Consider the following 12720-nt stretch of genomic DNA (forward strand, 5'->3'; position numbering starts at 1 on the left):
CTCTGTTGCATTCCAGAGCAGAACTCCGAGGTGATCAAGAATTCCAAAATCAAACTGTCTATGCATCAAGTTGACAAGAATATATTGTATTTAGCAGTTTACGAGCTTGAGTTATAACTTTAAATATTTGGCATTGATATGAGCCTACATTTGTACTCTTGCCATGGACCCTGGTTAGATGATTGACAGACTGAGTGAATGAATGATACCCTGAACTACCTTTGCATGGTTTAATAACTTATTAATTAGTACAATTGATTTATATGACTTAGTCCTGAAACGGAGAAGCAAGACCTACACTCTGGATGGGTGGTGTGACATAAAGGGTGGTAGGCACAGAGCACACCCCAAATACTTCCCTTGTGGCCTGTCACCAATGTCAAAAAGTATACCACGCATTCATTCATTTAGCGGTTCATTCAACAAATAAATATTGATTTCTATTATGTGTCACATGGGTTTAGGGTTTTCAGTTAGAAAGATCAATAAGATGCAGTCTCTGCTTTTAAACTCTTGTAAGCTGGTGGGAGCAGCAAATGCTTAAATAATGATACAATGAAGAATGACACCACATGAAGATAGTATATTAAGCTGCTATCTGTTGTTCATACATCAGTTTGACACAGTAGGCAGCAGGCTTATAAATTGCAGGGATACCTAGGCAGAGGTGGGTGTCAGGATGTGAGCATGTAAAATAGACCACCCTTACAGGACAATTGATTGCAAGCTGGCTTTGTTTAAGTGAAGTCTGTAGGATTTATTTAACCCAGAAAGTTCATGCTTCCTGGGTTGAGGAAGTTGTGGATAAAGAAACTGAAATTCACTTGGCAGATGCGTTAGGCAAGACCTTTCTATGATATGCTGCTTTCTTAAAAAGTGGCCAACAGTTAGAATGGATACCTGAGATAAATAAACAAGGGGAGGCAGTGAGTTCAAGGTGATGGGAAATGAAGACTGGGGAGACTGAGCATGGAACAGCAGGGATCTGCTGGAGATTTTAGCAGAGGAATTTCACCTGGACAGGTGGAGAGACAGGCGGGAAGCAAAGCAGGTGGGACAGAACATTGATCATTTCCCAGTTTTGTACCAGGCAATGTTGTCCATAAAGGAAGTAAGAGCATTCCATAGGCAGAAGCCTGCTTTAGGATATATCAGTGTAAAAAAATGAGGCTTGGTTATTTCATTAAAAATTGAGGCTTCAGAAACTCATGCGTCATTAAAACAATCCTATGGGGGAACGGGCTTAGTTTCTTTTGGAAAGAAAAGTTAAGGTGAAGAATCAGAAGTCTTGGGTCCTAACCTGAGACCACCACTGGTTAGCAGGTTTGTCAGGAAGCCGGTCAGCTGTAAAATGGAACAATCATAGCTGTGCTGTATATTGCACGAGGTCAATGTGAAGAGAGAGTGAGGACTGCACTTTGTTCATTTTTATAATTTTGGTTTTTAATTACACAAGTAATAAATGAATCCTGTTCTGCCAAAAAATAAAATAAAATTAAAATTAAAAAATAAAGTAAAATTAAAAAAATGAAGTAGAATAAAATAAAATAAAATAAAATAAAAGTCATGGAGCACACATAGTAACAAATGAGAATTCCCCAGCTCATCCTCATTCTAATGCCACTTGCCCTGCTAGAGGAAACCACTCAACAATTCTGAGTCCTTAGAAAAGTTCTCTGCATTTACATGATATATGTTCATATGCAAAGCTACAGCTTTTAAAAACATAAAGGGGATTAAACACATTTTATATAATTTTTCATAATGTACTATCATTTATTTAAAATTTCCCTTAATAATGAGAATTTAGTTTACATATTCTCCATTACCAAATAGTGCTGCATTTAACATCCTAGTGTATTGATTTTGGTTCATATTTCTTAGGAATTCTATATGTTAGATGCTTGAAGTGGAATTTCTGGGTCAAAGGGTATGCTTATTGAAATTTTAAGTAGGAACTGCCAAATTACTTTCCAAAAGGCAGTACTCGTTTGCATTTTTTTTTTTTTTTTTTTTTTTTTTTTTTTTACAAAACAAATTGTACTTTCGATTGTTTACAGTACCATTACATAGTTGTACATTCATCACCTAAATCAATCCCTGACTCCTTCATTAGCACACACACAAAAATAACAAGAATAATAATTAGAGTGAAAAAGAGCAATTGAAGTAAAAAAGAACACTATGTACCTTTGTCTGTTTGTTTGCTTCCCCTACTTTTCTACACATCCATCCATAAACTAGACAAAGTGGAGTTTGGTCCTTATGGCATTCCCAATCCCACTGTCACCCCTCATAAGCTACATTTTTATACAACTGTCTTCGAGATTCATGGGTTCTGGGTTGTAGTTTGATAGTTTCAGGTATCCACCACCAGCTACCCCAATTCTTTAGAACCTAAAAAAGGTTGTCTAAAGTGTGCGTAAGAGTGCCCACCAGAGTGATCTCTCGGCTCGTTTTGGAATCTCTCTGCCACTGAAGCTTATTTCATTTCCTTTCACATCCCCCTTTTGGTCAAGAAGATGTTCTCCATCCCACGATGCCGGGTCTACATTCCTCCCCGGGAGTCATATTCCACGTTGCCAGGGAGATTCACTTCCCTGGGTGTCTGATCCCACGTAGGGGGGAGGGCAGTGATTTCACCTTTCAAGTTGGCTTAGCCAGAGAGAGAGGGCCACTTCTGAGCAACAAAGAGGCATTCAGGAGGAGACTCTTAGGCACAAATACAGGGAGGCCTAGCCTCTCCTTTGCAGCAACCGTCTTCCCAAGGGTAAAACTTATGGTAGAGGGCTCAACCTATCAAACCACCAGTCCCCTATGTTAGCAACCATGGAGGTGGGGTAGGCGAATACCCCTGCATTCTCCACAGGCTCCTCAAGGGGGCACTACATCTTTTTTTTTTTTTTTTTTTCCCTTGTTTGTCTTTTTTCTTTTTTTTTTTTTTTTTTTTTTAACTTTCCCTTCTTTTTTCAAATCACCTGTATGAAAAAAAAAGTTAAAAAGAAAACAAACATACAATAAAAGAACATTTCAAAGAGACCATAGCAAGGGAGTAAGAAAAAGACAACTAACCTAAGATAACTGCTTAACTTCCAGCATGTTCCTACTTTACCCCAAGAAAGTTACATAATATAGCAACATTTCAGTGAACTTGTTCCTACTACATCCATCAGAAATTAACAGACCATAGTCATTTCTGGGCATCCCCAGAACGTTAAATACCTTATCTGTTCTTCTTGGATTATTGTTCCCCCTTCCTTAATTGCTCTCTACTGCTAGTTCCCCTACATTCTACATTATAAACCATTTGTTTTACATTTTTCAAAGTTCACATTAGTGGTAGCATATAATATTTCTCTTTTTGTGCCTGGCTTATTTCGCTCAGCATTATGTCTTCAAGGTTCATCCATGTTGTCATATGTTCACCAGATCGTTCCTTCTTACTGCCGCGTAGTATTCCATCGTGTGTATATACCACATTTTATTTATCCACTCATCTGTTGAAGGACATTTGGGTTGTTTCCATCTCTTGGCAATTGTGAATAATGCTGCTATGAACATTGGCGTGCAGTTATCTGTTCGTGTCACTGCTTTCCGATCTTCCGGGTATATACCGAGGAGTGCAATCGCTGGATCGAATGGTAGCTCTATATCTAGTTTTCTAAGGAACTGCCAGACTGACTTCCAGAGTGGCTGAACCATTATACAGTCCCACCAACAATGAATAAGAGTTCCAATTTCTCCACATCCCCTCCAGCATTTGTAGTTTCCTGTTTGTTTAATGGCAGCCATTCTAACCGGTGTTAGATGGTATCTCATTGTGGTCTTAATTTGCATCTCTCTAATAGCTAGTGAAGCTGAACATTTTTTCATGTGTTTCTTGGCCATTTGTATCTCCTCTTCAGAGAACTGTCTTTTCATATCTTTTGCCCATCTTATAATTGGGCTGTCTGTACTATTGTCATTGAGTTGTAGGATTTCTTTATCTATGCAAGATATCAGTCTTTTGTCAGATACATGGTTTCCAAAAATTTTTTCCCATTGAGTTGGCTGCCTCTTTACCTTTTTGAGAAATTCCTTTGAGGTGCAGAAACTTCTAAGCTTGAGGAGTTCCCATTTATCTATTTTCTCTTTTGTTGCTTGTGCTTTGGGTGTAAAGTCTAGGAAGTGGCCTCCTAATACAAGGTCTTGAAGATGTTTTCCTACATTATCTTCTAGGAGTTTTATGGTACTTTCTTTTATATTGAGATCTTTGATCCATTTTGAGTTAATTTTTGTGTAGGGGGTGAGGTAGGGGTCCTCTTTCATTCTTTTGGATATGGATATCCAACTCTCCCAGCCCCATTTGTTGAAAAGACCATTATGGCTCAGTTCGGTGACTTTGGGGGCCTTATCAAAGATCAGTCGGCCATAGATCTGAGGGTCTATCTCTGAGTTCTCAATTCGATTCCATTGATCTATATGTCTATCTTTGTGCCAGTACCATGCTGTTTTGGCAACTGTGGCTTTATAATAAGCTTCAAAGTCAGGGAGTGTAAGTCCTCCCACTTCGTTTTTCTTTTTTAGAGTGTCTTTAGCAATTCGAGGCATCTTCCCTTTCCAAATAAATTTGATAACTAGCTTTTCCAAGTCTGCAAAGTAGGTTGTTGGAATTTTGATTGGGATTGCATTGAATCTGTAGATGAGTTTGGGTAGAATTGACATCTTAATGACATTTAGCCTTCCTATCCATGAACATGGAATATTTTTCCATCTTTAAGGTCCCCTTCTATTTCTTTTAGTAGAGTTATGTAGTTTTCTTTGTATAGGTCTTTTACATCTTTGGTTAAGTTTATTCCTAGGTACTTGATTTTTTTAGTTGCTATTGAAAATGGTATCTTTTTCTTGAGTGTCTCTTCAGTTTGTTCATTTCTAGCATATAGAAACATTACTGACTTATGTGCATTAATCTTGTATCCCGCTACTTTGCTAAATTTGTTTATTAGCTCTAGTAGCTGTATCGTCGATTTCTCAGGGTTTTCTAGATATAAGATCATATCATCTGCAAACAATGACAGTTTTACTTCTTCTTTTCCAATTTGGATGCCTTTTATTTCTTTGTCTTGCCGGATTGCCCTGGCTAGCACTTCCAGCACAATGTTGAATAACAGTGGTGACAGCGGGCATCCTTGTCTTGTTCCTGATCTTAGAGGGAAGGCTTTCAGTCTCTCACCATTGAGTACTATGCTGGCTGTGGGTTTTTCATATATGCTCTTTATCATGTTGAGGAAGTTTCCTTCAATTCCTACCTTTTGAAGTGTTTTTATCAAAAAGGGATGTTGGATTTTGTCAAATGCTTTTTCAGCATCTATTGAGATGATCAATTGATTTTTCCCTTTCGAGTTTTTAATGTGTTGTAATACATTGATTGTTTTTCTTATGTTGAACCATCCTTGCATGCCTGGAATGAACCCCACTTGGTCATGGTGTATGATTTTTTTAATGTGTCTTTGGATTCGATTTGCAAGTATTTTGTTGAGGATTTTTGCATCTATATTCATTAGGGAAATTGGCCGGTAGTTTTCCTTTTTTGTAGCATCTTTGCCTGGTTTTGGTATTAGATTGATGTTAGCTTCATAAAATGAGTTAGGTAGTGTTCCATTTTTTTCAATGTTTTGAAAGAGTTTGAGTAAGATTGGTGTCAGTTCTTTCTGGAAAGTTTGGTAGAATTCCCCTGTGAAGCCATCTGGCCCTGGGCATTTATTTGTGGGAAGATTTTTGATGACTGATTGGATCTCTTTGCTTGTGATGAGTTGGTTGAGGTCTTCTATTTCTTCTCTGGTCAGTCTAGGTTGCTCATATGTTTCCAGGAAATTGTCCATTTCTTCTACATTATCCAGTTTGTTGCCATACAGTTGTTCATAATATCCTCTTATAATTTTTTTAATTTCTTCAGGATCTGCAGTTATGTCACCTTTTTCATTCATTATTTTGTTTATATGGGTCTTCTCTCTTTTTGATTTTGTCAGTCTAGCTAGGGGCTTGTCAATCTTGTTGATCTTCTCAAAGAACCAACTTTTGGTGATATTTATCCTTTCTATTGTTTTTTTGTTCTCTATGTCATTTATTTCTGCTTTAATCCTTGTTATTTCTTTTCTTCTACTTGGTTTAGGATTGGTTTGCTGTTCATTTTCTAGCTTCTTCAGTTGATCCATTAGTTCTTTGATTTTGGCTCTTTCTTCCTTTTTAATATATGCGTTTAGTGCTATAAATTTCCCCCTTAGCACTGCTTTTGCTGCATCCCATAGGTTTTGGTATGTTGTGTTCTCATTTTCATTCGTCTCTATATATTTAGCAATTTCTCTTGCTATTTCTTCTTTAACCCACTGATTGTTTAGGAGTGTGTTGTTTAACCTCCAGGTATTTGTGAATTTTCTAAGTCTCTGATGGTTATTGACTTCTAATTGTATTCCATTGTGGTCAGAGAATGTGCTTTGAATAATTTCAATCTTTTTAAATTTATTGAGGCTTGTTTTATGTCCCAGCATATGATCTATTCTGGAGAAAGTTCCGTGAGCACTAGAAAAGTATGTGTATCCTGGTGATTTGGGATGTAATGTCCTGTAGATGTCTGTTAAATCTAATTCATTTATCAGATTGTTTAGGTTTTCAATTTCCTTATTGGTCTTCTGTCTGGTTGATCTATCTATAGGAGAGAGTGATGTGTTGAAGTCTCCCACAATTATTGTGGAAACATCAATTGCTTCCTTTAGTTTTGCCAATGTTTCTCTCATGTATTTTGTGGCACCTTGATTGGGTGCATAGACATTTACGATTGTTATTTCTTCTTGCTGAATTGCCCCTTTTATTAGTATGTAGTGGCCTTCTTTGTCTCTCAAAACATCCCTGCATTTGAAGTCTATTTTATCTGAGATTAATATTGCTACACCTGCTTTCTTTTGGCTGTAGCTTGCATGAAATATTTTTTTCCATCCTTTCACTTTCAGTTTCTTTGTGTCCCTGTGTCTAAGATGAGTCTCTTGTATGCAACATATTGATGGTTCATTTTTTTTGATCCATTCTGCGAATCTATATCTTTTAATTGGGGAGTTTAATCCATTTACATTCAACGTTAAAACCGTGAAGGCATTTCTTGAATCGGCCATCTTATCCTTTGGATTATGTTTGCCATATTTTTCCCTCTCTCTATTAATATCCTTTATTGTACCCATACCGAATCTCTTTAGTACTGAACCTTTCTCCAAGTCTCTCTGTCCTGTCTTTGTTTCTCTGTCTGTAGGGCTCCCTTTAGTATCTCCAGTAGGGCAGGTCTCTTGTTAGCAAATTCTCTCAGCATTTGTTTGTCTGTGAAAAATTTAAGCTCTCCCTCAAATTTGAAGGAGATCTTTGCTGGATAAAGTATTCTTGGCTGGAAATTCCTCTCTCTCAGAATTTTAAATATATCGTGCCACTGCCTTCTCGCCTCCATGGTGGCTGCTGAGTAGTCACTACTTAGTCTTATGCTGTTTCCTTTGTATGTGGTGAATTGCTTTTCTCTTGCTGCTTTCAGAACTTGCTCCTTCTCTTCTATGTTTGACAGTGTGATCAGTATATGTCTCGGAGTGGGTTTTTTTTGGATTTATTCTATTTGGAGTTCGCTGAGCATTTATGATTTGTGTATTTATGTTGTTTAGAAGATTTGGGAAGTTTTCCCCAACAATTTCTTTGAATAGTCTTCCTAGACCTTTACCCTTTTCTTCCCCTTCTGGGACACCAATGAGTCTTATATTTGGACGTTTCATATTATCTATCATATCCCTGAGGTCCATTTCGAGTTTTTCAATTTTTTTCCCCATTCTTTCTTTTATGCTTTCATTTTCCATTCTGTCATCTTCCAGGTCACTGATTCGTTGTTCAACTTCCTCTAGTCTTGTACTATGAGTGTCCAGAATCTTTTTAATTTGGTCAACAGTTTCTTTAATTTCCATAAGATCATCCATTTTTTTATTTAGTCTTGCAATGTCTTCTTTATGCTCTTCTAGGGTCTTCTTGATTTCCTTCATATCCCGTACTAGGGTCTCATTGTTCATCTTTAGTTCTTTGAGTAGCTGCTCTAGGTGTGTCTCTTCTGGTCTTTTGATTTGGGTGCTTGGGCTTGGGTTATCCATATCGTCTGTTTTTTTTCATATGCTTTATAATTTTCTGTTGTTTTTGGCCTCGTGGCATTTGCTGACCTTGATAGGGTTCTTTTAGGGTTTGTAGACCAGTTGAAGTCCTTATCTCTAATTTATCAGATCTACAGCTTCGTGGAGTACACTTTCTCTAACTAACCAGCAGGTGGCGACCACGAGCCACCTGTTCTCCACAAGCCAGATCTCCCCTGCTTAGCCTTTTTGGTGAGTGGGGGAGTGAGTCTTGTGGGGCCCAATTGGTGTCCCAAGCTTGCGTGTGTAGTTGGTGTTGCCTGCCCTGTATGTGGGGCGTGTTTCTGGGCAGTCGGGGAGGGGGGGTGGCCCTAACAATCAAATCTCCCTGATGATCCTAGAGTTTTAAAGCTACTGCAATAGTCTAATCCTTCAGTTCAGTCCTGCCACAGTTTGTCTCTGCCACTGACCCACAAGTCTTTGGTATTGGCGTATGGCTCCTGAGATTTGCAAGTGGGCCCCTCTTCCAGGCTGTGCACCCCGGGTCCTCTGTTGAGGGATGACTGTGCTATGTCACAGGTGAGTGCCGTCCCCCCAGGGCAGTTCTGGGCTGCTGGGCTGTGTTGGGAGGCTCCCAGTCTGCTCAAATGATGGCTGAATGGGGCTCTGTTAATTCACACTGCTCCCCCTTCCCAGCTCTGGGACATTCAGCTGAGGTTGCAGGGAAGGCTAATGTCCACGCCCAGTTTTGTGGTGTGTGCCTGTTATTTGAAGCACTTCCGTCACACTGGGTTGTCTGGGGCAGCTCTGGGCTATGGGGCTGGCGATGGGCAGGAGTGTTTCCTGTCCACCAGGATGGTGGCTGTGAGCGGACACCCCCCTTTTCTTGGGAAGTTGTGTTGTTTAGTGAATTTTCTCAGCCACTGGATTATTGCCTTTTGTCTCAGAGCTCTCTTAGTTCTGCTCTTGACTTGACGTGCCCAAATTTCAATTCTTTGAAGCTTTCTGTATTGAGCTTCTTAGAGTAATTGTTTTAGAAAAAGCAAAAAGGATTTAAAAAAAAAAAAAAAAAAAAACCGGCCCTCCTCAGAGATCTAATGGGTTATTGAAATGCTAATAGACAAAGCAACCAGGGCCATTAAGGAAAGTTGCACAGGGCAGAGAGATCAGCCTTGCTTCGGGATTTGCATATGCGCCTCAAGGCCTGATCTCCGCCCTTCCCCTTTCTGTGTTCACCAGAACTCCAAAAATCCTCTGCTTTTACTTTGGAGCTTCTCGTGTTGTTTTCCTTCTATGCCCGTCTCCTCTCTGCTGGGCTGGCTGCTCTCAGAGTCTCTGGTGTCTGGCCTCAGTCTATCTATGGTTGGAGTTTGAATCAGTAGAATGAGTTTCCGATAAGAGCAGCCACTGCAATTCTCCCTTCTCCTTCCTGGAGCTGACAGCCCCTCCTCCCCCGGGACTGAGCCTGGCAGGGAGGGGCGCGGGTCCCCTGGCCGCAAAAACTTACAGATTTCGCTGATCTCAGCAGTTCCACGTTTTCATGAGTGTTGTATGAAGTATGCCAAAGACAGATTGCTCTGTGGTGTCCAGTCCACGCAGTTCCTGGCTTTTTACCTACTTTCCTGGAGGAGTAACTAAAACATACAGCTCACCAGTCTGCCATCTTGCCCCGCCTCTCGCCTGTCTCGTTTGCATTTGAATGATATGTGATTGTCCAATTAAGCACATTTTTTCAACAATAGCTGTTATCAGCCACTTTAAAAAGTTTTAACTCACTGATAGGTAAAAAATTACCATATTATTGTTTTAGTTAAGCTATACTTTCTGGACTAGTTTTTTAGTTGAGAGTCTTTTCCTATGTTTATTTGGGTATTTATATTCAGTTCTTCTGGAATTATCCTTATATGGACGTGTACATTGTGGATATTTCTATCAGGCTGCCTGTCCTTATTGATTTGCAGGAGGCCTTCATTTTTTTATAGATATTAATCATGTTTATGCATATCATGTTTTCTCCCAAATTTATAACTTCCTTTTTTTCTTTGTTCGTAGTGTTATGACTTAACCAAGTTTTAAATTGTATAAAACCTTTCCTGTTTGTCATTTTCTTGATGACTTCTGGCTTTTATGTCTTGCTTAGAAAGACTTTCCTACTCCAAGATTATGAAGTCTCCTATATTTTACTCTAGAAATGTTTAAATTTGTCATTTTATTTAAAGAAATAGCTTCTTTTTATTATTATTATGTTCATAGTTTTCTTTTGAGGAAGATGTGGGGTAGGGAATTTGCAGCATGAAGAAATTAAGCATTATTTTTTCCTAACAAAAATAGATTTGTCAGAAACCCTTTTCTCAATAGTCTATATTCTGTCCACTATTGCAAAATACTACCATTTATCATATTTTAGATTCCTAAATATAGTGCATGTGTGTTTATGTATGTATGTTTGTAAACTTTCTATTCTGTTCCATTTATCCATGTATCCTTTTCTACAATAACACTGATCACTTTAATTTCTCTAGATATATTGAAATTTTAAATACTTGGCAATGAAAGATCCCCCTCAAACAACAACAAAAAATTCTTGACTTTTGGCATATTTCATTTTTAGAAGAATTTATAAATATTCTGTCAGAAGCCTTAAAAATACTATTGGTATTTTGGCTAATATTACACTGAAATATTTAATTGCATTGTGGACAATTGAAATTTTTAACATGTCGTGGCTTCCTATTCTTTAACATGGCATTTGTTTAAATTGAGTCAATATTTAAGTCAGTATATTTTTAGATTTTTTTTCACACAGGTCTTGGAGATTTCTTGTAAGGTTTATTTCTGCACAGTTTATAATATCTGATGCTATTTTACGTGGTAATAGATCTATTTTTCTTCATTTTACTAAAACACTTTCTGGATGACAGGAAAGCCATTTGGTCACAGTGTATAATTATTTTAAAACTCTACTGAATTTGAGTTTCCAATATTTTATATAGGATTTTATACCTATGGTCACACTGAAATTGGCTTACTGTTTTCTCTTTATTGGATATGTGGCAAATTTGTCTGATTGTGGAATTAGGATTATATAGACATTATCCAAATAATATGGATGGTTGCATCATTATCTCTGCTAATTAACAGCTAATATAACTTTTATTTATTCAACAAATATTTATTGAGTCCCTGTCCTATTATGTGGCAGAAATAGTTTTAGTTCCTAGAGATACAACAGTATAGAAATAGTCGCCCTCCTGTTATTTTGGTAGATCTTACCCATGAAATAGTTAAAAGGTTGAATCTCTGAATGGCTTTTCAATTTCCTTTGTTATTATTTGCACAATCATGTTTTCCACATTTAAAAAAGTCTATATTAGTTAATTTATATTTTCCATTTCATTAGATTTTAAAATTTAATTTTGTAAATTCTACACGATTTTCTTAAAATATTAATCTTTTTGTAGCTTGTTACTTTGATAGCTCCTATTACTGTGTATGGGTGTGTGTGTTGTCTTGCTTAAACTTAGCATATATTTGTCTCTTTGTCATTATTTTATTTAAATAAATAACTTTTTTTTTATTATTAAGTTCATAGTTTTCTTTTGAGGGAGATATGGGTGGGGAGGTATTCTAATTTTCTTGACTCTGTACACCTCCCCTTTATGGTTTCTTTTGTTGGATGCTTAATTCATAAATTTTCCTTTTAAATTTTCAAATATATGAAATTACAGTAAATTTTCTTCTACTGTTTTGCCCACTGTCTGTAAATTTTGATATATAGTACTCTCATTGCTATTTTCTAGATACAGTTTAAGGTTAGATTTCAGTTCTTAAACCCAAGAGTAAGTTAAAATTATTTTAAAATTCTTTAGTAGGTGATTTGTTCTGGTGTTTTGTTCTGCTAATTTCCAGTGACATACAACATAAATTCTGCTTTTTGGAATTTATGAACATGTTTTCTGTGAGATAATATAATATGGGCAATTTCTGTGGATAATACACAGGTATTTGAAAATAATATCACTTTCTGTTTTGGGAAATGTAAATTCTTTTATCTATTAATTAGTCCAAGCTGATTAATTCTGTTTTTCAAATTCTCTGTAGCTATACTTTTTTTTTTTTGTTTACCTGATTTGACAATTTTGACACCTGGAGTTTTCATTTATTTTTTCATTCTAATTCTGTTATGTTTTCCTTCATATATTCTGAAGCTATATTGTTAGGTCCATCATGTCGGAAATAAAGCGGTACCTGTAAGGGAATAAATGCTCACTCGGTTTTGGAGGAGAAAAGAATTTATTTACAATCTTGCAAGATAGGGCGTCCAGCCAAACATGTGGCAGGCTGGCATGCTAGAGGAAGAGAATGGCGATCTTTAAATCTCCTACTTCTAATTCGCAAGTCCCTCCCCTGTTTCCCCATTGACTGGGTACTACAGAGGTTACAGCCTATCCGAGAACACTAACTAATTTATCTTTTGAGATTTTAATTTGTACAGCCAATCCCAGAGAGCCAACTAGCTCATTATTGAGATTTTGAACTGATCAGCCTATTCCAGAGAGTTCATTTAGTTTAAAAAAAATTTTTTTTCTTTTTCTGT

Source organism: Choloepus didactylus, chromosome 6 (assembly GCF_015220235.1).
Source record: "Choloepus didactylus isolate mChoDid1 chromosome 6, mChoDid1.pri, whole genome shotgun sequence".
NCBI classification, from domain to species: Eukaryota; Metazoa; Chordata; class Mammalia; order Pilosa; family Megalonychidae; genus Choloepus; species Choloepus didactylus.